We start from the raw sequence: 21876 nt of genomic DNA, 5'->3' as shown, positions 1-21876 counted from the left end.
CCCTCTGGCAGACCCATAACTCAAAATATTTTGTCGGTTCTCATGGTCCTCGACCTTCCCTTTCAGGCTCCCTTGGGTCACCACCAACCTCTTTATCTCGGCCTCCAGGGCGAGGATCCGGTCTCTCTGGTCCATCGATGCCTTTTCGAGTCGTATCATTTCCTCTTGGGCTTCCAGCCTGCTTCGCATCCCGTCGAGCGCCGCCTGCATGCCGGTCAGTGCCTCTGTTTGCGTCTCTGCCTTGATCTTGTCCTTCAGTGCTGTCAGTTCCTTACTTAGGCACGTCTTCCAACCATCTCCAGGTTGGGGAGGGGGAGCCCGCTGATCGGGTCGCCGGTCTCCCTCTCTCGGGGGTGGCTGGGGACCTCTCGCCTTGTGGGTACGCAGATCCGCTTACTCGCGGCTTCTGCCCTTTTCCGTAGTTTCGAGTTACTGCTTCCTGTCATTCTTTTCTTCTCTGTTGTCTTTGTGGGTGAGGGGATGAATGAGTTTGATTTTCTAGGCTAAATTCGGCCAAAAGTGCCTATTTTGCTGTGTTCTGGATGAGAGCCACCTGATGTGCAACTATTCAGCACTGTGGTATTATCATAACTAGGCACTGCAAGGGTTCATGAAATGTCTAGAGTAGCCACTAGAGGGAACTACATATACAAGTATATAAGGCATTGATGCTAAGCCTTGTGAGGGAGAGTAATCCAGGAGTTAGCTAGAACTATTATTAGTGTGAGTTAGAGCAGATCATAGTTTATACCAGTATTAAGATTAGTTGTAGATGAGTGTTGTTTATATGTTAACAATCAACTGTGTATTATTTAGAAGTACGTGTCGAATCCAAATTAGTAGAGTTAATAAATGTATAGCTTTGTTTAAGTTCAAGCTATTTTGTGGTATTTGTGAAAACTACGCCAACCATCCTGAATTCAGCAACACAAAGAACACCACAAGCTCATCCTCATCACCGGAAGTCCCAGATTTTTATTTTCCAATGTTATGGGCGAGGCGTTTTCAGAACCCCAAAATGTATCATGGAGTTCAACCAACCTCCCCCTTTAATGGATTTGTTGCTTTTCCTGGCACACGGCTTGTTCCCTAGGTGTGGGATTACAATTATGGACACGTGGGTTTTTAAACACTCAACAATGTTTATTCCATGAACTCTTAAATAAACATTGGATCTCTTAACACCCCTTACTTCAAAGATAACTCCAAAAATATTGCAACAGTAAATAATTCCTCAAAATGTTCCTTCAAACTTCCAAGAGACTTAACACCTTTAAACAGAATCACATCAGGTTAAAGGACTATTATGAGTTTAAATCCCCGAAATGATCCAGAGATAGTCTTTCATGGCAGAGGTCACAGCAAATCCAGCTCACTGCAAAACACAGATACTCCCCAAGCTCTTTTTCTCCAAACTGCAGCTCTCTGGAAACACACGGACTCACACAAGCTGCTTTTTCAAAATGGCTGATCTAAAGCCCAGCTCCACCCACTCTCTGACATCACTGTTTTCTTAAAGGTACATTGCTTAAACATCCATGTCTTCAAGGTACTCTCACATGACACCAATCAGACATCAAACGTGTGTGTAATGATAGGTTCCCAGAAATACCAACTGGTCAATTTTGATCATCGGGAGGCTTGGACTTGCACTTTGAAACCTTTTGTCATTTAATCTCTCCTGCCCTCCACCCTATTACAGACCTTCTTCTCTGTTCTTCCCACCTTCCTGCCCTTTCACCCTCTCTTTTTTTTTAAACAAACATTTTATTAAGGCATTTATGGTTTTATAACAACAAAAGATACAGTACGTAACACCCCTCCAACTAACAACCATACCCAGCCAACATAACTTATACACACAATTCCCAAGTCCCTCCACCTGCTCTCACTGTTCCTGCCGAAATTGAACTAAACTAACCCCCCCCCTTATTGTATCTGCTAACAGATGAACCCTAACATTGATCCTCTCAGGGCGAACTTAATTTTCTCAAGTCTGAGAAACCTGGGCCCTTTCACTTTCTCAACACCCTTGTACCTTTTCCCCGTTCTGATGGAAGGTCACAAGTCTGAAACATGAACTGTTTCTCTCTCCACAGATGCTGCCAGAGCTGCTGAGTATTTGCAGCATTTTCTATTTTAATTCCCATGAACCTATGTTTTGTGGTGTGTTTGATAGGTGCGCACTCTGCTGAAGGGCACTGAAGTTGGAGTTTTATGTGCTATGCTTAAATTAATTGACTGATTACTAAATATCTGCCTGACCCATGCCTGTGCTTTAATAATCTTTATTATTGTCACAAGTAGGCTTACATTAACACTGCAATGAAGTTACTGAGAAAATACCCTCGTTGTAACACTCCGGCACCTGTTCGGGTACACAGAGGGAGAACTCAAAATGTCCAATTCACCTAACAAGCACTTCTTTCGGGACTTGTGGAAGGAAACCGGAGCGCCCGGAGGAAACCCACGCAGACATGGGGAGAACGTGCGGACTCCGCACAGACAGTGGCCCAAGCCAGGAATCAAACCTGGGACCGTGGCGCTGTGAAGCAACAGTGCTAACCACTGGGCTACCATGCCGCCCCCTTCTCCTCTGCCTCTTGCCACCCAGTTCTCTCCGCCCCTGTGGTTCACAGCCAAGCATCCTTTCCTCTCAGTCCACCTGTATCTATAGTTGAGCCATGTTTAAATATTGAGAAAGTTTAAATAATGTCAAGATAGTTGAGGAAATGTTGCCCTTCGGGCCTTCCAACACAGAATTGTGCAGCATAAATTGCTGACCAGCTACAGATGTAGCTATGGTGGCACTGTTTTCGCTATTTACATGAATTTTAGTAGAAACTACCTTACATAAACCCTCCCAATGCCTGTACATTTTATGTATGTACATTTTTAATCTTACCTCGTTGGCAACAAATGCACGAAACGTTAAAGCACATATACCACATACCAGTGATGATGTATATTACACTTTATAATTGTTGATAAGAAATGCAATTGGTTAAGCTGGGATTCCAAATTAGCCATGTCTGACTAGCATCTAATGTACGAGCTGCGAACACTAAATTAACTGGTGTTGGTTAAAGGCATGTGTTGTACAATGAATAGGTCGGATTGTAAATAATGATTTGTTATTCTTTAGAATCCTACATTGATAACAGCATTGTTAGAAACAATAGGCGGGAGTGGCACATGGCACAGTGGTTAGCACTGCTGCCTACGGCACTGAGGACCCGGATTCAACCCCGGACCTGGGTCACTGTCCGTATGCAATTTGCACATTCTCCCCATGCCTGCGTGGGTCTCACCCCCACAACCCAAAGATGTGCAGTGAAGGTGGATTGGCCACGCTAAATTGTCCCTTAGTTGGGGAAAAAAAGAATTGGGTACTCTAAATTTTAAAAAAAGGAAGGGCGGGGTTCTCCGGCCTCCCAGCCGCATGTTCCTTGGCAGTGGAAGGCGGTGTGCGTTTGCTTGAGGCGGAATTCTCTGTTCCCGTCGTTGTCACTGGGAATTCCCATTGAAGCCACCCTACACTGTGAGAAACCTGTGGGTGGTGGGTGGGGGTGCGCTGCCGGCGGGTCCAGAGAATCTTGCCCGTGTGAATGGCTGGAGAATTCCGGCCATAGTTGGATCCAGGGCAATCTCACCAGGACAGTTTGTCTTCTTACTCTGGCGTGGAATTGGTGAGCAGAATTTTTTTTTAGTAACATTTCAAATGAAGGAAGTAAAAAGGAGAATTTGAATTTTATTTTGTCAGGTTCTTGTGTTGCATTGTATAACGATTTAAACAATGGACTTCCTGTGTATGGGTGTGTGTGTGGGGGGGGGGGGGGGGTGGGGGTGGGGGTAGGATGGGCCAGCAGGGGAGTTGTTGCGGGGGGGGGGGGGGAGAAAATCATGGTTTGTGACCAAGATTGCAGAAATGAACTAACTAGCCTGCTGGTCAACAGCACTTTATCATTACAGACTGCCTGCAGGAGGGTCCAGTTGAATTTTGAAGACTGATGTGTAATAAAATGGATTTGGATTTGATTACCATGGGATGTAGTTGATTTCTCCAAGGATGTAACTCCTGCAGTCACTGCATCTCGTGCTGGATATCATTTCCTTTTCACTTCCAGCTTATCAGATGGAGGAGACAAGTTGTTTGCACATTGTATTTCAAGAGGAGACTGTAATTAAAGGAATTCTGAGTGAAGGGCGCGCTGTCAGACCCATATTTATAAGGAATACACTTTAATAACGTTGGAAGGATTCAACCACCAGTTATTGTTGATATAATTTGGGTCATGTAATAAATATCAAGCAAGTGTAATTGCAAATCAACCTTTTCTTACTGAATATTATAGTAGGCATACAGGGAATGAGCTGTTTCAGTTTGATGTGCACCATTAAAAGGATAAACCTTCTTTTTGATACTTCTGTTGAGGACTTTTGTTTGCTAAATTAGCCTCCCCACCTCAATCTGCTTTTCCCTTGTGAAGAATGAAAGCTCTGTCGGGTTTGTTGTTAAAAGCCTGGTCTATCCTGCCACTTAATGAGAAACGGGCTGGCAGGATCAATGATCGAGCTAAGTTGATTTCACCGTCACTTCAATCACAAGAGTCATCTCTACTTGCTGAAATACAAATGCATGATCTGCAGTGTAAACCTAGTCAAATTCAAGATTTAAATTAAGGAGAGACTAAAGAAACATTCTGCTCGATGGGTTTTACCCATATTCATAATTGTCAGAATCTTTCAAAACCCTAAGCCTGCCAGGCGCAGATGTTTGGAACAGCAGGGGGAAATTTGTGATGTTTTGTGAGTGTGCTTCCAAGCAGTTACACATCAAAACGTTAGGAAGTTCCTCCGACTGACGTTATCATTTTGAAAATAATTTATTTGCTTTTCTTAAAGAAAGGATGCACAATCCAACAATCTCCTACTGTTTTCCTGAGTTTAGAAGGTGAATATGTGCGACCTACTGCCAGATTTGCAGCAAAATCAACCTGCCCTGATGACAAGAGATGCGCAAGATTGCTTGGTGATGGCTCTCTCTTCAATTTCCCTTTCCTCTCTTTGTGGAGAGGCATCTACCCTCCCTTTGCATCTTCCAAGAATAGTGCAGATGTGAAAAGGGACAGCAGGGTAGAGACCGCAACTGCACTGTTCCATTTAGTAAGTTACTGCATTAATATTGTCCACCATTAAAGAATCAATTCCATGCCCTTTAACTTCAACCAACCCCTTCCTTTTCAATAACTGCAACTGGAGTAAAGAGTAATATTTTGCACTTTGCTCAAATTCAAAATTCTCATTTTTTTGGAATAGGATTTGTCATATTTTTAAGTAGTAGTAAGTCCAGCTCGATGGGGGGGATAGCTAAACAGAGAACTTACTGAATTTGAGGTTCTAGGTGAGCGAGGTAATTCAGTAAAGGGAGGGAAGAGGCACTATTCTGCTCTTTTACAGAACAAGAAGAAGTGATCTGAGACACGGTATGAGAAACATTGAGACACGAGAGCTGAAGTCCAAAGGCATTAATTAGGTAAGCAGGTAGGTGACTAGTTGGTGAGTATTTTTCTTCTCTAAACTTGGGCAGTGGTTTAAACAAGGACTGGGGAAGTAATAATAATCATCTTTATTATTGTCACGAGTAGACTTACATTAACACTGCAATGAAGTAACTGCGAAAATCCCCTAGTTGCCAGATTCTGGCAGCTGTTCAGTTATAACCTGAGGGAGAATTCAGAATGTCCAAATTACCTAACAGCACATCTTTCGGGACTTGTGGGAGGAAACTGGAGCACCCGGACAGACACGGGGAGAATGTGCAGACTCCGCACAGACAGTGACCCAAGTCGGGAATCGAACCTGGGACCCTGCCGCTGTGAAGCAACAGTGCTAACCACTGTGCTACCGTGCCACCCATGTATATGCACTGTAATAAATTCATAGCCTGACCAATCAAGCTACTTAATATAACTACAAAAAATAATTGAATAAAGATTTTAATTCATTAAATAAATTAAAGAAGGCTTGTTTAAGATATTGCAAAGCAAATTGTGTGCCCATACTGCAGAATGTTGAGGTTTGTGGATGGAGAGATTGCCTCAGCAAATTTCTCTGGCTGAGAGTCATTGAGCTGGAGTGCAAGTCGGAGAGATTCAGACACATAAAGCTTCTGGGCCACTTTATCCAGAACATAGTCATATCTCAGACGAAAACACAGATTCAGGAAGGGAGAAGGTTGTGACTGAAGAGAGGGGAGCAGCGGGGATTTCTGAGAGAGTAAGAAGGAGGTCCCACAGATCCTGTCCAACAGGTAGGGTGTTTTGTGCCTGAATGCCGTTGTCATGTAAGACAGCTCGGCAGAGCAAGAGTTAATGTGGGAATGGAGAATAGCACCGCCCATGGTACTATGAATAGAGTCATATGTTAAGAGACTCTGGAGAGAGAACACTCTAAAACAAAACTCTGTGAGCAAGCAGCCTACCTGCCTGGAGCAGCACCATGCATGACCATACCGCGAATAGTTAAAGACAAACAATAAATGGTTCATGTTTAAATATACAAAACTCAAGGTCTCCTCATTGAGACATCGAAAGAACCCATAAATACAGCATATGGTGGCAGTGAACAGCACCATGTTACAACAGGATGTACTTGCTACCAATGTGGACTAGGAGAAGGACTACAGGGAGGTCAGTCACAATGCAGACGAAGGCATTGAAATCCAGGAAATGACCAGGGCGGGGGGATTTGGACAGAAGGGCAGAATAGAAATATGGTAGTCATAGTAGTATAATAGCACTTCTGCGGCCGAGAATGCAAATCTAGAAGGAGGTTTTCTCTATCCAATGCCAGTGTAAAGGATACGTCATGACATCTGGAGGGAAACATACAATAATAATAATCTTTATTGTCACAAGTAGGCTTACATTAACACTGCAATGAATTTACTGTGCAAAGCCCCCAGTCGCTACATACCGGCGCCTGTTCGGGTATGCAGAGGGAGAATTCCTGGGACCCTGGCGCTGTGAAGCAACAGTGCTAACTACTGTGCCGCCCTAGAAATGTCGGGGGTAAATCTGGTTGTTATGGTCCATGTTAGAACAAATGACACAGATAGGAACAGGGAGAGGGTGCGTGAAGGAGAGGTATGTGTGTGGATGTGTGAGGGAGAGAGATATGTGTGAGGGAGGTGTGTATGTGTGTGAAGGAGAGAGGTGTGTGTGTGTGTGTGTGAAGGAGAGAGGTGTGTGTCTGTGAGGGAGAGATGTGTGTGTGAGGGAGAGAGGTGTGTGTGTGGCTGTGTGAGGGAAAGAGGTATGTGTGTGTGTATGTGTGGGGGAGGGAGAGAGGTGTGTGTGTGTGTGAGGGAGAGAGGTGTGTATGTGTGTGAAGAAGAGAGGTGTGTGTGTGTGTGAAGGAGAGAGGTGTGTGTGTGTGAGGGAGAGAGATGTGTGTGTGAGGGAGAGAGATGTGTGTGTGAGGGAGGGAGAGAGGTGTGTGTGTGTGAGGGAGAGAGGTGTGTATGTGTGTGAAGGAGAGAGGTGTGTGTGTGTGTGTGTGAAGGAGAGAGGTGTGTGTCTGTGAGGGAGAGATGTGTGTGTGAGAGAGAGAGATGTGTGTGTGAGGGAAAGAGGTGTGTGTGTGTGTGTGTGTGTGTATGTGTGGGGGAGGGAGAGGTGTGTGTGTGAGAGAGAGAGTTGTGTGTTTGTGGAAGGGAGAGACTTTGTGTGTGAGAGGGAGGGAGGGAGAGGTGTGTGTGTGAGGGAGGGAGAGAGGTGTGTGTGTGAGGGAGAGAGGTGTGTATGTGTGTGAAGGAGAGAGGTGTGTGTCTGTGAGGGAGAGAGATGTGTGTGTGAGGGAGAGAGATGTGTGTGTGAGGGAGGGAGAGAGGTGTGCGTGCATGTGTGTGAGAGAGGGAGGGAGGGAGGTGTGTGTCTGATATGAGAATCAACTTTCCAGCATCACCCCTCACATTAAAAATTACAAAAGGTGGGGAGTCACGTGATGTGAACGTGGGAGCGGTTACGTTTATGCGAGCTTCGACTCTGCTCATCTTTTAAGTCATCTTTTTATCCTTGTATGCATTTCTTTTTTGTTTTTTCTTGGTTTACACTATGTCCCAGGAATTGTTAGCCGATGTTTCTGCCTGTTGGAGCCGAGTTAGAATGTTTAGATCCTCGCTTGTTTGTGTCAGCTGGAAGGAGTTGGGTTGGGGTCCGGCGTAGTTGCTTTTGAGTGAGCTCTGTGGTGATGTGCATCAATGTAAATACATGTAGGCTAGCTATACACTAGAGGGAACGCCAGAAACATCACACACACACCCACTCAACCAATAGATCAGTTAGATAGGACACAACCAATGGACATTCACGATACACACAGAGGTGACACGTCCACAAGAGGGCATTACACCAACCCATATAATGGACACCACACACATGATCTGCCTCTTTCCAGTGGAGACAGTCAGTGAGTAGAGACACAGGGTTGATTCAATATTACACCTACCACGTGGATTGCAGCAACTGGTTAGTCAGTCTGGGTAGCTATAGTAGGATTAGCAGTAGTGTCAAACCTGAGTAATAGAAGTGTAAATAGTTTAATAAACATGTTGAAGTTATCTTCACGTCTGAACCTTCCTTTGTCAGGTGCACCACAAGGAAGCCGCTTATGTTACACCTACAGCATAACAAATCAGGCTCCGCTCTGACGGTGCTGTGTGCACCGATGGATGATGGCTGCCAACGAAGGTGCTGTTGTGGCTTAAGATCTTGGCTCAGAAGTACAGGTCATCAAGGTCCAATTGCAGGAGTTGTGGGATGTTTTTAAGGAAGCAATGGAGGTGCACGAGAAGGATCTTGCATTCGAGAAATTTGATGGAGCACATCCAATCCTGCTTCGTGACCAGGGTTGGTGTGGCCTTCTGACCACTGGTCTTGTGTTGCCCTGTTTCGGATGTCGGGTGTGAGGGGTTACTCTATGAACGAAGCCAGCTGTTTGGTGAGTATCTGGAAAGTGGTTAAGGTCTATTTCAGTCCTTAGGTTTAAAATAGAATACAAACTGGTGGAAAGGTTAACAAAATATATAAAACAGGAAAATAAATAATGGAATAATATAATTATGTAATTCATTAAAGTACATTAAGGATGGCAGGACAGATGATGCGCCAAGACTACAGCATGTGGGAGCTCCTGGAGACAGATACTGCGACACATCAGGGAGGGAGAATGTTACCTGGATGTGTTGCACCAGGAGGCAGTCACGCCCCTGAGGATAGAGTTTTCTGATTTGGGCAGTGGTCAGGAACAGGAGAACATGACTGCAAGTAAGACTGGTAAGGGGTCCCAAAGGGCAGGAGTGCGGTAGCCTCAGCCTTTGCAATTGTCCAGTAGGTTTGAGTTTCTCTCAGCTTGGTTGGATGAGAAGACGGGCTGCAGGGTGGATGAGCTGACAGCCTGTGGCAGGAAACCATTCAAGTGGGGGGAGCAGAAAGGAATGCAGTGATACTAGTGGAACGTTCTTCTTCTGCTTGGGCAGTCCCTCAGCGAGGATGACTTGCTTCCACTCCGGGGAGGTGGGTTCTGATGTGGTCGAACGGTCCAATCCTGGATCCACAGACCCTGCCACAGGTTTGGCAGGTGGTGTTTGATGAGGTGGGTGGGTGGGAAGCTCTGCACTCTGCGCTCTCCACTGTTTAAGCTTAGCTTCCGCGTGCTCCACCCTACCACCCTCGAGGTGTTTGGCACCTTCACAGATGCTGTTTCTCCAGTTTGTGTGTTCTAAGGCAAGTCGTTCCCACGTGTCGCTGGGAATGTTGCATTTATTTAGGGAGACTTTCAGAGTGTCCTTGTCGCATTTCCTCTTCCCTCCTAATGAGCGCTTGTCATTGTAGAGCTCAGAGTAGAGCACTTGTTTCGATAGTCTTGTGTCAGGCATGCGGGCATCCGCCCATCACAGCTGTTCGAGCGAGATTACTGCATCAATATTGAGGTTATTAGCCTGGGAGAGGATGCTCATGGTTGGTACGCCTATGTTGTCAGTGGATTTGCAGGATTTTGCAGAGGCAACGTTGGTGATATCTCTCCAGCGATTTGGTACATTGTCGATTTTTCTGATGCATCCATGAGGGCAGGGACCATGGCTGCTCTGTAGACCATGAGCTTGGTGATGGATTTGATGCCTCGTTCTTCGAACGTTCTGTTCCTCAGGCGTATGCAATGTACCAGGGTTCGGGACATCTGTTCAGGGCTGAAGAGGCATTAAATTAAAAAACAGAGCGTCAAAGCTAATAATCTCAGGATTATGACCTGAGCCACGTACAAATATGGACATAAAATTAGAGAGGTGAATGCATGGTTCAAAGACTGGTATGGGAGATGTGGGATCCAGTTTGTGGGGCCTTAGCACCAATACTGCAGACGTGGGATCTATACCATTGCAATGGTCTACACCTGAACCATGATGGGCCTGGTGTTCTAGTGAGCCACGTAACTAGGGAGGTAGCGAGGGTTTTAAACTAAATAGTGGGGACAAGAGTTCAAATTTGGAAAGATCAGGGGCTGGATTCTCCAAAAATAGGGCTATGTCCCCATGCCGCGTAAAAACGCAGGCGTTGCACTCCCAAGTTTCCTAGAAAAAAAGCAACCCGATTCACTTACCTTCAGGGGTCTAACAGGGACCCGGAGTGCTTCACGCAGCTTTGGCTGCAGATATGGGCCCCCGAACTTCCAGTTCCGAGTCCGCACATGCGCACGGCGGCACTCCTTTGCTTGGCCGCGCCGAACGCCATGCGGACTTTGACCGCGGACCAACACCAACAAACTAGGCCCCCCCCCCCCGATCGGCCGCGCGCCCGAGGATCCTTCCGATCCGATCGTGGCCCCAGCTGCCCATAAGGCCCCCTCCCCGATGTTCGACCCCCCCCCCCCCCCCCCAGGGCGGCCGCTGACTGAGTCCGCAACCGCCACGCGAGCATCCCAACCTACAATACCACATTAGTTCGACGCTGTTGGGAACTCGACCGGTCGGGAGCGGAGTATCGCTGGGCGGGCCTCTGGTGATGGCCCCCCAGCTGTGCGGCATAATCCGCGGACGCGCGGTTATTCGGGGCCCGGAGAATCGCTGGAGCGTCGCCGGGCCCAATTCCATCGGGACCTTTGATTCTCCGCCCCAGCGCCAAACCCGATTTCGGCCGCAGAGAATCCAGCCCGTGGTAAATCAAGGAGCAGAGATAAGGCAAGAGAAAAAGGTATTAATGTGGGAAATGATAAACCAACCATGACAGGAAGGGACAGACTACATGGAGTACAAATCTAAGATTAAATCAGCAGATAAGACTAGAGGTTACAAAAGTAATACAACAGCAAAACTAAAGACTCTCCATCTGAATGTACATAGCATTCAAAATAAAACAGATGAATTGACAGCACAAATAAAAATAACTAAGTATGATTTGATAGCCATTGGATAGATATGGCTTTAGGATGACAGATTGGAACCTGAATATTGAAGAGTACATGATATTTAGAAAGAGTAGGAAACTAGGAAAAGGTGAAGAGTTGGCTCTGTTAATTAATGGTGGTCCTAAATTCAGGAAAGCAGGACATGGAAGTGATTTGGGTCGAGATGCGAAATGATAAAAGCAAGAAGTCACTTCTGGGAGTAGAGTCCGGGACCCCTAACATTACCCATACGGTAGGGTGGGATATAAAGAAAGAAACAATGGTAGCTTGTCAGAAATGGGTGGCACGGTAGCACAGTGGTTAGCACTGTTGCTTCAAGGATCCGGGGTCCTATGTTCGATTCCTGGCTTGGGTCACTGTCTGTGCGGAGTCTGCATGTTCTCCCCGTGTCTGCGTGGGCTTCCTCCGGGTGCTCCAGTTTCCTCCCACAAGTCCCGAAAGACGTGCTGTTCGGTAATTTGGGCATTCTGAATTCTCCCTCTGTGTGCCCGAACAGGCGGCGGAATGTGGCGACTCGGGGCTTTTCACAGTAACTTCATTGCAGTGTTATTGCAAGCTTACTTGTGACAATAAAGATTATTATTATTATTATTATAAAAATGTACAGCGATCATCATGGGGGTTTTAATTTACATGCAGACTGGAAAAATCAGTTGAGCAAAGGTAGCCGAGATGAGGAATTCATAGAATGTTTTTGGGATAGTTTCTTTGAACAGCATGGGTGGGATTCTCCCCTACCTGGCGGGGCGGGCCGTACTGGCGCCAAGGAGTGGGCGTGAACCACTCCGGCGTCGGGCCGCCCGGAATGTGCGGACTCCTCCGCACCTTCAGGGGCTAGGCTGGGTTGGCGGCGCGCCGGCCGCCGCCGAAGGGCTTGACGCCATGCCAACCGGTGCCGAAGGGCCTTCGCAGGAGCGCCAGCGCGTGCTGGCGTCATCCCAGCACATGCACAGGGGGGGTTCTTCTCCGCGCCGGCCATGGCGGACTGTTATACCGGCCGGCACGGAGGGAAAGAGTGCCCCATGGCATAGGCCCGCCTGCGGATCGATGGGCCCCGATCGTGGGCCTGGCCACCGTGGGGGCCCCCCTGAGGCCAGATCCCTCCGCACCCCCCGAGGACTCCGCAGGCCGTCTGCAGAGCCAGATCCCGCCGGTACGGACCTGGTCTAATCCACGCCGGCGGGACCCGCCGAATACGGGTGGCCACTCGGCCCATCTCCGGCCCGGCGGGGGGGGGGTCGGAGAATCCCGCCCCACGTTCTGGTACCAACGAAAAAGCATGAGATACTCTGGGCGGGATTCTCCACTCCTGCGCCGAAGTGGCCGCGCCGTCGTGAACGCCGTCGAGGTTCACGACGGCGGGGAACGGCCCCGGTCCCGACCGATTCAGGCCCTGACAATGGGCCAGTATCGGGGCCGCGTCATCTACACGTGCCAGGCCTTGACTCCCCGCGTAAAAGCAGTGCCGCATAGATGACACGGCCGGTGCCGCATAACGGACGTCATCCGCGCATGCGTGGTTGCCGTCCTCTCTACGTCCGCCCCGCAAGAAGATGGGGGACGGATCTTGCGGGGCCGGGGAAGGAAGGAGGTCCTCCTTCAGAGAGGACGGCCCGACGATCGGTGGGCACCAATCGCGGGCCACCCCACATTCCAGGCGAAGCCCGGTGCAGGATCCCCCCTCACCCCCCCACAGGCCCCCCCGCCAGCATTCACGCACCGCCCACGACTGCAGCGACCAGGTGTGGACGGCGCCGTTTTGGCCTGGCCGCTCGGCCCATCCGGGCCTCAGAATAGCGGGGGTGCCGGAGAATCGCCATTTTCGGTGTCTCCGGCAATTCTCCGGCCTGCGGCCCGCGAAACTCGACCGGGCCGTTCCCGCCACTTGGGAGAATCGCGGGAGGGCGTCGGACCGGCGTCCCCGGAAATTTTGGCGGCCCAGGCGATTCTCCCAGCCGGCGTGGGAGTGGAGAATCGCGCCCAAGATCTTGTACTGTTCAATGAGATGGAATTAATTAATGGCCCTCTTAATTGAGGGTTAGGAAAGAGGCAAATGGTGCCCCTAGGTAGCTTTGATCATAATATGGTTGAATTTTACATTCAATTTGAAGAAGGGACGAGCGATTCCAAGACTAGTATTTTAAACTTAAATAAAGGTAATTATCAGGGCATGAAAGCAGAGCTGGCTAATGTGATTTGGCAAATTTGGTTAAGGCATAGGCCAATAGAGATGCAGTGGCAGACATTTAAGGGGATATTTCAGAATGCACCGAATAGAATTCCAACAAGAAAGAAAATCCAAAGGGGAGGACCCACAGTTAACAAAAAACTTCAAGATAGTCGGCTGAATTCTCCGCCATCGGGATGCTCTATTTTGCCGGCAGCCCGTGGGTTTCCCGACGGTGTGGGGCTTCCCCACAATGGGAAACCCCATTGACCGGCCGGCGTAACGGAGCATCCCACCGGCGGGGTGAGACAGAAATGTGGCGGGGCGGAGAATCCAGTCCCGTGTCATCTTCTGCATTCGCATATAGGTTACCTTGCATATCTCTGATAGGCCCTACCTTTTGCTTACTCTTAATTGAGGGTTAGGAAAGAGGCAAATATTAAGTATGTGGACAGCAAAGGAGTGCCGGATGTGAGAGCATAAGATTAGGAGAGGAGAACAAAAAAAAACAATCAGAAAGACAAAGTCGAACTATGAATAAAATAAAATAGTAAAATATTTTACCGGCACAACAATAAAAAAGAAGGCTTTGATAAGAATAGGACCACGAAGTGACATACAGGAGAATACCACAGGTAACATCAGAGGGAGACACAAATATTAAAGAATTATTTTGCTTCGCTATTTACCAGGGAAATAGAAGAGATGTAACATTAAACGGTGAGATGAGTAATGAGATCATAGAAGAAATATATGGTTATGATGGTAGATTCAGATGAGGCAAGATGAGTGGAGGTTTGAATGGAGCATTGAGTGATTGGGCTGAATGGCTTGCACAGGATGCTGTCCATCCTGTGTATCTAATTCCATGGCCTTCAAGTCAGATGTGCTCCTTTAAAAACAATGCTGCCTTAAGCATTACCTTTCCCCTTGCTTTGTTTCAACGGAAGCCTCTTTGACAGGATAGGATTACGTTGTTTTTGATATGCAGTCATTTTTCCCTTCCCTTCCCACACTTCTATCTGATGCTAATTAGAACAAAGTTTCATTTCATCTTAATTTATTCCAGCTACGTGAAAGCAGGTAAGTGATCCCCGAAGACAGCTGAAGAAGGGGCTGTTTAGCACAGGGCTAAATCGCTGGCTTTGAAAGCAGACCAAGGCAGGCCAGCAGTTCAATTCCATTACCAGCCTCCCCGAACAGGCGCCGGAATGTGGCGACTAGGGGCTTTTCACAGTAACTTCATTTCAAGCCTACTTGTGACAATAAGCGATTTTCATTTCATTTCAAGAACAGGTGGCCTCACATCTGGTGCTTGCTGCCAAGGACAGTAGATATGACCTTTAGCAAATTATTTTCAGATAATTTTTAATCAGTATGAACCTCTTTTTATAAAGCTGTATTTTATGAATGCATTCAGTTGGGGATAACATTAAAGATTTTTTTAAACACCCCCTTCCACTCATCATCTTGCTTTCTCTTACTGTCAACTTCCTTTGCATCAAAACAAAAACCCCCTGAAATTTAGACAATTAAGATTTCGGTTTACACAGGGTGACATGGCAAACAAGCATTCGGTTTTCGTGTTTTGATCTGCACTGAAATTATTCTTCGGGTGAAAAGGCTCCGCCCATATCCCTCAGTCTCCGAGGTTGAAAGAGTTAATGTGCAGATGAAGAGTGGGTGGGACATGCTTAGCAGAAGCTTGCCAAAGTAAGCAGCTGTGGGGCATCCCCACACTGAGTGGGTGACCATTGTTTTTACGTGATTACCTTGGGCAAGGTTTGATGAACTCCATTAATAGAATCTGCGTGTATCTGAAACAAAAACCTCATTCTCACCACCTGGACTCCATATGGCATGAATCCCTTGTGCTTCCACGTCCCGGTGGAATGTATCTGGTGCTGTAGAACCTTTACACCATCTTGTTATCAATTGACGCTCTGCTTCAAATGTTGACCTGCAGGATTAAGGTAAATAATTGTCTTTCTTCCATCAAATCTGCTAATGTGCCAGTGGCAGCATCTTATAGACATTGTGATACCAGGTAAAGTCACCGTGCTACTGCTCCCAATTACGCACTTAAGTTGTCAAAAGATTCGCAAATCCTTTTTCAGAAAACAATTTGTTTCCTTCAAATCGGTGAATCTCTTCCCAGAGTTTGATTATGCATTTTGTTTTATTTGTACATATTATGGAAGGACTTTCACTTTAAATTGAATACCTCAGAACACGGACTCTCAGCCTTTTGTCTTTAATGCCCCCCCACTCCACCTCTGTATTGTATCAATTCCTCAGAACTCCCCCCCCCCCACCCCACCCTGCCCCCACCAGCCCCCCGTTGCGAGACACCAATTTGTTTTCTGTCTGAAATTAGTTACAGAATTAAATACGTATATTTATTATTATTTTTCTTACTGTGAAACTTGTTCCTGGTGCTATCACCAGATGGAGGTTCGGGTGAGGGATGTATTAACACCTCCCTCCCCAGCACTCAACCTCCCATCCCCGGCACTCGCCCACCTCCCTCCCCAGCACTCGCCCTCCCATCCCCGGCACTCACCCACCCCCTTCCCTGGCACTCGCCCTCCTATCCCCGGCACTCACCCACCCCCCTCCCCGGCACTCGCCCCCTCCCCGAGCACCTCCCTCCCCAGCACTCCCCCCCCCCGCCCGGCACTCCCCCCCCCCCCCCCCCCCCCCGGCACTCACCCCCTCCCCCGGCACTCGCCTTCCTTCCCGGCACTCGCCCTCTCCACACCGGCACTCGCCCACCCGCCTACCCAGCACTTGCCCCCTCCTCCCTGGCACTCGCCCCCCCAGCACTCGCCCCCCCCCCCCCCACCCCGGCACCTCCCTCCCCAGCACTCGCCCACCCCCCCTCCCCGGCACTCGCTCCCTCCCCGGCACTCGCCTCCCTTCCCGGCACTCACCCTCTCCTCACCAGCACTCGCCCACCCCCCTCCCTAGCACTCGCCCTCTCCTCACCAGCACTCGCCCACCCCCCTCCCTAGCACTCGCCCTCCCATCCCCGGCACTCGCCACCCCTCTACCCGGCGCTCGCCCCCTCCTCCCCGGCACTCGCTCACCCCCTCCCCGGCACTCACCCCCTCCCCGGCACTCGCTCCCTCCCCGGCACTCGCCTCCCTTCCCGGCACTCGCTCCCTCCCCGGCACTCGCCTCCCTTCCCGGCACTCGCCCTCTCCTCAACGGCACTCGCCCACCTCCCACCCCAGCACTCGCCCCCCGCCCCTACTCGGCACTTGCCTCCTCCTCCCCGGCACTCGCCTCCCCCCCCCCCCCCCCCCCACCCCGGCACCTTCCTCCCCAGCACTCGCCCACCCCCCCACCCCGGCACTCGCCCCCTCCTGCCCGGCACTCGCCCTTTCCTCCCCGGCACTCGCCCCCCCCACCTCCCCGGGTCCTCGCCCGGGGCCCATAGCGTCGCACCGGTCCTCGCCCGGGGCTCATAGCGTCGCGCTGGTCCTCGCCCGGGGCCCATAGCGTCGCGCTGGTCCTCGCCCGGGGCCCATAGCGTCGCGCTGGTCCTCGCCCGGGGCCCATAGCTTCGCGCCGGTCCTCGCCATTCTCCGAGGCATGCGGCGCGATTTGCATCAGCGTGATTTTCTGGGGGCCGGAGAATTCGGCAGCCGGCGGGGGCGGGATTCACGCTGACCCCCGGTGATTCTCTGACCCGGCGGGGTGTCGGAGAATCCCGCCCCTTGAAAGTGCAACACTGATGAGAATCCCTGCTTTGGATGGAAGCCTGAATGGTCCAAGTTAGAGTAGTAGGGGCTGTACAAGTTATTTTTAAAAAGATGGTGGGTGAGATTCTCTGTTGGCCGACTCCAGAATCGTGAAACGTGATTGGGCGGAGAAATGGTTTTGACGCCAAAATCAGGCTGGGGCCAAGTTCACGCCAAATCGCAATTCTCTGGTACCTTGACAGCGGTAACAATGCGCTCCACACCGCACATACAGTAAACACTCTTGGCAGATCATTAGCGGGTCTGACCCCGTATTTTCTGGGGCCTCTGTGATCCTCCGCCTCCATCGGAGGGAATTCCTTAAAGCAAGGTTCACTTGTGCTTTCAAAAATAGTGAAACAGGCTGCATGGCTGCTGAGGGAGAGAGAGGGGCTACGGAAAGTGTCCAACATCGCCATAGTGTGCTGCCAGGTGTGCCGCTGGGCGGGGGGTCTTCTGCCAGGACCAAGGGCAGTAGCGGGGGATGGCTTGGAGGTGGGCTGGGAGGTCAGGGTGGATGGGCATGGAACACCATTGCCGCAGCCGGCAAGGCAGCCAGCCAGCTGCGCATGCCACTGACTGCCCACTGTGAACCTAGCGCCATGGATCATATGGGTGCCCCCTCTCTCCCCACCAGGCCACCCCTCCCAGGTACCCTCTGGCCCCAGCCAACACATCAAGAGGATGGGCATGCTCCAGTGTAGCCAGTGCCACCTTGCTGGCTGGGATGAGTGTGTGTTGGGAGTGGAGGGCTAAAGGGCTAATATGCAGCTGCAGCTTATCAGCCTCTCGAGTGTCAATACTAATCGCGGCAAAATTAATGCCGTTTTCCATTGGAATCGATTGTGTTCCACGTGGTGCCAGGCTAGTCCCTCAATGATTGGTAAATTGGTCCAGGTGCGGCGGCGGTTTTGCTGTCGTAGAACTCCATGAATCCAGCAAGTCAGCACTTAGGGCTGGATTCTCCGACTTTGAGACGAAGTGCCGACGCCAACATGGGAACTGTGGCGTTTTACGACCCCAAAATTGGCACCGAACCCTTACCAATTCTGGGACCGGTGAGGTGGCTCGCAGCAACGCTGTGTAAAACCCCCGGTTCCCATGCCAAAAATGGCCAGAGAATGGCCGGGCCCATGGCTGTGCATGTCCACGGCTACGACCGGCAGCGGTCGCGCCATACAACATGGCGGCGGCTGCACGCGGATCCAACCTGCCAGATAGTGCTCCCCTGGACCCACCCCCTCACCAACCCCGGACCACTCCCCACCAGTCCCCCCAGAGCTCTCGCCGCAGGCCTCCCACCCCCAGCCAGCGGCACGGCTCCCCCCCCCCACTGACTGTGGCGGTGCTGGCCACAGTCTGCAGCTGCCACGTGAGGTTCATGAAAACTGAGAGCACAAGTGAACCGTGCCGTCGTGAACTCGGTCCATCGGGGGCGGGGCGTCAGGGGAGGGTCTTCAGGTGACGCCCTGAGGCCGTCCAAACGGCGTGCAGCGTACTCCCCGATGACGCCATTTGGTGGGGGCGGAGCATCTGAAAACAGGTGCCGCCCTCGATTCGGTCGTAAAAAGGGATTCTCTGCCCGATCGCTGATTACGATATCGGCAATGGAGAATCCCGCCCATAGTCTCAGAAACAGAGAATCCGGACTTCCGCTTGTGACCATGGAGTGATTGGTCACATAAAGGGCTGTTCCTGTTCAAAGTCGCAGTAAAGGGCTCTTTTTACCCAGATCCAGGTGGAAATTTGGTGAAAAGGCGTAGGTGAATATTAGAGGAGTAATTTACCCCTGGAATGATATGTCATCTGATCACCGGACCCGGCAGAAAACAGTGAGAGGTTTGGCTGAAATGTTGAAACAATCTTGTGCTTCACAGACAGTCTCTTCCAGCATGCAGGCGAGGGAGGGGCAAGCTGAAAGGCACCAGATACAGGAAATGATTACTTTTATCAAGGAGGAATTCCATAAACAGAGGAAAGAAATGCACGAGGATCATGCAAAGGCCATTGCAGAAGCTGTGGCACCCCGAAGAGTACTTTGGAGCGGATGGAGAGGTGTTTGGAGGTGCAGGGGTCACAGATTCGGGAGATTGAAGGAGTGACCTCGGACCACGGCGATCGTGTGGTGGCTCTGGAGGCGGAGGTGGGGCTCCTAGGAGACCTCTGTAAAATGCTGAGGGCAAAGGTTGAGGAGCAGGAGAATACCTCGAGAAGGCAGAACCTGCGAATAGTGGGCCTGCTTGAAGGAGTGGAAGGTGTGAGTGCCACGAGGTATGTCTCGAAGATGCTGGCGGGGCTGGTGGCAGAAGGGGTGTTAGATAAGGCACCTGAAGTGGACAGAGCGCATAGGTCTCTGAGGCAAAAGCCTAGAGCTGGGGAGCCGCAGTGATCGAGAGAAGCGTAGCTGCGACTGAGCGGGAAATAACGTCCGGATTTATCAGGACATCGGAGCCGAGTTGGCAAAATGGCGGGCAGGTTTCAACAGGGCCAAGGCGGTGCTGTATCGATGGCAGATCAGGTTTGGGGTGCTCTACCTGGCAAAATAATGGGTGACATTCGGAGGCCGGGAGTATTATTTCGAGACCCCAGAAGCGGCCGTGGACTTCATTAAGGAGCATAAACTGGGGGAGAACTGAGTGGACAATGCTTGGGAACCGGGGTGCTGGCACTATGTAATGGTCGGGAGCATGTTTGAAGTGGGTGTAGTGATTGGGGAATTTTCGCCTTTTTTTGTTGGGGGTGGGGGTTGCTGTTTGATGTTGAGATTGTAAGGAGTTGTAGGGGTGAAAAGTTAATGTGGAGATGGATGTTCCCATCCCCCCTCCTGTTTTGTGGGACTGTTTGTGTTTAACATCTGTTTGTTTGCTTTTGGACAAGGCTACCTGAAGTTCAGGAGAAGTCCTTCTTTGGGTGGGGGAGGGTAAGGCCAGAGGAGGCCTTCTTCTTTGAGCTGAGGAGTGGGGGGGGGGGGGGTGGCGGGGAAGAGAGAGGGGGAGGTCATTGGGAGATGCCTTTGGGCAGGGGCAGCTGCACTGGCGGGTTATGCTGGTGAACGGAAGTGAGGTGGTGGGGAGAAAGCCAAGAGGGGTGGCCGGGGGGGGGGGGGGGGGGGGGAGGGGAAGGTGGGGCGGGGGGGGGAAGAAGGGGAAGGGGAAAAGCGGGGGGGGGGGGGGTTTCTGCGACGCATCAGGGGGTGAGAGATGCCATGGTCAAGGGCGAAGAAAGGGGCCATCTGGGATGGGCTACGTACAGAGTGGAATTAAAGGGGCAGGAGTTAATGGGGAAGATGACAGACGGTAGAGGGGATTGGAGGCACAAGCCTCCGGTAAGGTTGGCAACGTGGAATGTCCAGGGACTGAATGGGCCGGTTAAAAGGTCGCGGGTGTTCGCGCACCTCAGGAGCTTGAAAGCGGGTGTTGTCTTTTTGCAGGAGACACACCTCCGTGTGAAGGACCAGGTTAGGTTAAGGAAGGGGTGGGTTGGGTAGGTTTTCACTCGGGGTTTGATTTGAAATCGAGGGGTGTGGCGATTTTAAAGAACAAAAAAGTGGGATTCGTGAGTGCGAAGGAGGTGAGGGATCCAGGTGGGAGATATGTGATTGTGAGTGGGGTATTGGAAGGGGCACCGGTAGTGTTGGTAAATGTGTATGCCCCAAATTGGGATGATGTGGGTTTTATGAGGAGGTTGCTGGCAGTGATCCCGGATTTGGCCACGTACCAGTTGATCATGGGAGGAGATTTTAACTGTGTCCTGGAGCCGAGGTTGGATAGATCGAGCCCCAGGTCAATGGGTAGGGTACGCATGGCAAGGGAGCTGGGGGGGGTTTATGGAGAGGATGGGTATGGTGGATCTATGGCGCTTTCAGAACCCAGGGAGAAGGGAGTATTCCTTCTTTTCACACGTCTATAAGGTGTATTCGAGGATTGATTACTTTGTAGTGAGTCGGGAGATTTTGTTTGGGGTGGAGGGGGTAGAGTATGCGGGGATACGCTACAGCCTTCCGGTCTCAACATCGAATTCAACAACTTCAGATGATCAGCTCTATCCCATCTCGCCCCATTTGTTTTCATCCCATTTCATTTTAACTATCTTTTACCATTTCTTTCTTTCTTAATGTATATTTAAACCCCACCCCCCCGCAATCTTATCCACCTTTCCTTAACCTTCTTCCTCTTTGCTTCCCCCTTCCCCTCCCCCACATCTACAGTTCATCCTCTGATGTTAGTTTCTCTACTGCTGGACCTTTCACATCTTTTGTCTTCTCTGGGGACTGCCATTAGCACTCTTTCCCCTTGGTTTCTGTGGCCATTGGCACCCGGTTTCCCTGGGTTTCTGTGGCTAGGACTCATCTTTCATTCTCACTCCACAGTATAAATATTTCCCACTTTCTCTGTCTGTTAGCTTTGACAAAGAGTCATCGGACTCGAAACGTTGGCTCTTTTCTCTCCCTACAGATGCTGCCAGACCTGCTGAGATTTTCCAGCATTTTCTCTTTGG

General features: G+C 50.3%; 1 long non-coding RNA gene across 1 annotated transcript in view; it reads left to right on the top strand.

Moving 5' to 3' along the window:
* Nucleotides 1-15362: 15362 nt before the first annotated feature.
* The window catches only part of LOC140430614 (uncharacterized), a 53968-nt gene continuing 47454 nt past the window's right edge, over nucleotides 15363-21876 (top strand). Inside the window, exon 1 of the long non-coding RNA XR_011949470.1 lies at nucleotides 15363-15606. This is a non-coding gene — a long non-coding RNA (uncharacterized lncRNA). The remainder of the gene's footprint in view (nucleotides 15607-21876) is intronic.

The sequence above is a fragment of the Scyliorhinus torazame genome, chromosome 10 (genome assembly GCF_047496885.1).
Source record: "Scyliorhinus torazame isolate Kashiwa2021f chromosome 10, sScyTor2.1, whole genome shotgun sequence".
Lineage (NCBI taxonomy): Eukaryota > Metazoa > Chordata > Chondrichthyes > Carcharhiniformes > Scyliorhinidae > Scyliorhinus > Scyliorhinus torazame.
This window is presented reverse-complemented; position numbering and strand designations above follow the sequence as displayed.